The following is a 3,821-nucleotide window of genomic DNA, read 5'->3' on the forward strand; positions in this document are numbered from 1 at the left end:
AGAAGGTACGGGGTGGGGGGGGTCTGTTGTTTTTATTTATTTTATTTTATTTTATTTTATTTTATTTTATTTTTAGAAAAAAGCGCTGCCTCCGTTTTATTAGCAAATAAAAATTATGGAGAAATGTAACAGCCATCTTATTGTTTGGAATGATGAATTATAATCTGTCTGGAAGTTTAAACAGCCTGCAAATGGATAAATTTTCCTTTTTCCTCACTTTTCTTACCAAAGCAAGAAATAATGAATTATATTTCCCACAAATGGAAAAGTGGTAAAATACATTCCTATAAAGTGCTTTTTTTCACGCTTGAGAAGCTAAATTTATAATTATGACATTGAAAATAACCAAAATCCATTTACATTTTGAGCCAATGACACCAAAAGATTTGTAGAAGCATTTTGGAGAGTTTGGCATGAAATCAGTATTAGAAATTAGCAAAGCACCATGCAAGCAGACTGGAATGCACTTCTTTAAATCATAGGCAAGATTGGAAGAATTAAAGAATGGAAGTAGTTGCCGGGCGAGGTGGCTCACGCCTATAATCCCAGCACTTTGGCAGGCCGAGGCAGGCGGATCACGAGGTCAGGAGATCGAGACCATCCTGGCTAACACGGCGAAACCCCGTCTCTACTAAAAATACAAAAAAATTAGCTGGGCGTGGTGGCCGGCGCCTGTAGTCCTTGCTGCTGGGGAGGCTGAGGCAGGAGAATGGCGTGAACCCGGGAGGCGGAACTTGCAGTGAGCCGAGATCTGGCCACTGTGCTCCAGCCTGGGCGATAGAGCGAAACTGCGTCTCAAAAAAAAAAAAAAAAAAAAAAAAAAAAAAAAAAAAATGGAAGTAGTTAACTATTTTCAACTCATTACAAATATAACTACAGGTTAGAGGAGACCTAAAATACTGGTAGAGTTCATAACAGGCTTTTACATTCAGGTAAATTGGAAGATATTTAGAACGAAACAAAACCTGTCCACTTCATTTACATTATGTGTGTGCATGTATGTGTGTGTGTGCTGATAATAAGCATGCTTTGATAACTGCCTGGCACACAAAGAAAACGTGGTAAACAAGAATATTATGAAATAGTGTTTCAAACAGATTGGCTGCTGTCAAGGATTTGTAGTTTGTATGTGTTTATTTATTTTTTGAGACGGAGTCTTGCTCTTGTCGCCCAGATTGGAGTGCAGTGGCTTGGATCTCCGCCTCCCGGGTTCAAGCAATTCTCCTGCTTCACCCTCCCAAGTAGTTGGGATTACAGACGCAAGCCACCATGTCCAGCTAATTTTTGTATTTTTCAGTAGAGATGGGGTTTCACCATGTTGGCCAGGCTGGTTTCGAACTCCTGACCTCAGGTGATCCGCCCGCCTCGGCCTTCCAAAGTGCTGGGATTAAGGCATGAGCCACCACGCCCAGCCTGTAGTTTGTATATGTTTAATTGTCATTAATATGACTTTCATATTTAGTGCTTCATGGTTTTCCAAATAAGGATTTAAATAGAAATATATAATTCAGTAAGCAGTTTTGAAACACATGACTAGTTCAGTATAGTAACTAGATCCAACAGATTTCAGTTTGGTGACATTTTTACATTCTACTCCAAAACATGGAAACTATTTATTTCTCTGATATATGGTAAGTTGAGCATTACCTGGAAGAGAAAATCGTGTGTGTACTGAGAACCACTGGCCTACCAAGTGTGAGCAGATGAAACATAAAATTTAATTACAGTTACATTCTCTGTCAGTTTATTTTACTCTAAGTTTCTCCTTTGAAGGAGAAGTTACTTTGCTAGATAAAATACAGAGTGCCCACCTAAATTTAAGTCCAGATAGATGATGGATTTTTTTTTGGTATACATTCCATGCAATATCTGGGACATAGCTACTCCCCCAGAATTATTCTTGTCTGTTTGAAATTCAAATTTAACTAGAAATCTTGTTTTTGTTTTTGTTTTTTTGGAGACGGAGTTTCAATCTTGTCGCCCAGGCTGGAGTGCAATGGCACGATCTCAGCTCACTGCAACCTCTGCCTCCTGGGTTCAAGCGATTCTCCTGCCTCAGCCTCTGGAGTAGCTGGGATCACAAGTGTGTGCCATCACACCTGGCTAATTTTTGTATTATTAGTAGAGACAGGGTTTCACCATGTTGTCCGGGCTGGTCTCAAACTCCTGTCCTCAGGTGATCCACCTGCCTTAGCCTCCCAAAGTCCTGGGATTATAGGCATGAGCCACTGCGCCCGGCCTATCTTGTATTTTTATTTACCAAATTTGACAGCCCTACCTGTAGAGGATACTTAGGAGTTCCACAGTAATAATAAAGATCTCTTATAAATAATTAACTAAGTCCTGGGCTCCGTACTACTTGCGTAGTGTGATTTATTTCTCAATCTTTACAAATACCCTAATTAGGAGGTACTGTTTCCCTAATTTTGTAAATGAGGGAACTACATTTACAAAATGGTAATTTTGTAATTAATTCTCTAATTACAATTACTGAAATTAGAGAAATTAACTCATCCATGGTTAAGAAGCTAGCAAATGACAGCACCTGGATTCAAATACCCACCTCTCCTCCACCACCCAATACTATTAATACCTCCACAGTAGGCCAGGTGAGGTGGCTCACGCCTGTAATCCCAGGACTTTGGGAGGCTGAGGAGGGCAGATCACGAGGTCAGGAGTTCAAGACCAGCATGGCCAACATGATGAAACCCCGTCTTTACTAAAACTACAAAAATTAGCCAGGCACAGTGGCGGGCTCCTGTAATCCCAGCTACTCGGGAGGTTGAGGCAGGAGAATTGTTTGAACCAGGAGGCGGAGGTTGCCGTAAGCCTAGATCATAGATCATGCCACTGCACTCCAGCCTGGGTGACAGAGCAAGTCTCCATCTCAAAAAAAAAAAAAAAAAAAGAAAGAAAAGCAGAATGTTGAGTTATTGAAGCTGGGTATGTGGAAAAAAAAGGAAGAAACTTTTTTTTGAGACAGGGTCTTGCCTTGTTTCCCAGGCTGGAGTGCAGTGGTGCAGTCATAGCTCACTGTAGCCTCTACCTCCTATACTCAAGTGATTCTCCTGCTTCAGCCTCCTGAGTAGCTAGGACTACAGGCATGCCACCACATCTGGCTAATTATTATTATTATTACTTTTGAGGTGGAGTCTCCCTTTGTTGTCCAGGCTGGAGAGCAGGAGTTCAATCTTGGCTCACCACAACCTCCATCTCCCAGGTTTAATTGATCAATTGATTCTCCTGCTGCAGCCTCCTGAGTAGCTGGGACTACAAGTGCATGCCACCATGCCCAGCTATTTTTTGTATTTTTAGTAGAGACGGGGTTTCACTCTGCTGGCCAGGCTGGTCTTGGACTCCTACGACCTCCTGACCTCATGATTCGCCCACCTTGGCCTCCCAAAGTGCTGGGATTATAGGCGTGAGCCACCAGGCCCGACCACATTTGGCTAATTTTTATTTTGTTTTGGTAGAGAAGGGAATCTCACTACGTTGTCCAGGCTGGTCTTGAACTTCTGGCTTCACTTCAAGCGATCCTCTTGAGTTGACCTCCCTAAATATGGAATTACAGGTGTGAGCTACTGTGCCTGGCCAAAAAGAAGCTTTTTATCTGAGGAAGACTAGCCCCTTTAAATTATCAGGCCCAGAGAGGCACTGAAATTAAATCCATGGAATGAAACTCCTCCTTGAACTAAATCATTATCTCTTGAAGCCACTTCATTTCTGTAAACCAGTGAATTCCTGATGAACAACTTTTGCAATTGTCCTTTTCTCCTGATTCATACTTTTTTCTTTCTTTCTTTTTTTTTTTTTTTTTTTTT

This window comes from Rhinopithecus bieti, unplaced genomic scaffold, assembly GCF_001698545.2.
Source record: "Rhinopithecus bieti isolate Rb0 unplaced genomic scaffold, ASM169854v2 scaffold_2654, whole genome shotgun sequence".
In the NCBI taxonomy this organism is placed as follows: Eukaryota; Metazoa; Chordata; class Mammalia; order Primates; family Cercopithecidae; genus Rhinopithecus; species Rhinopithecus bieti.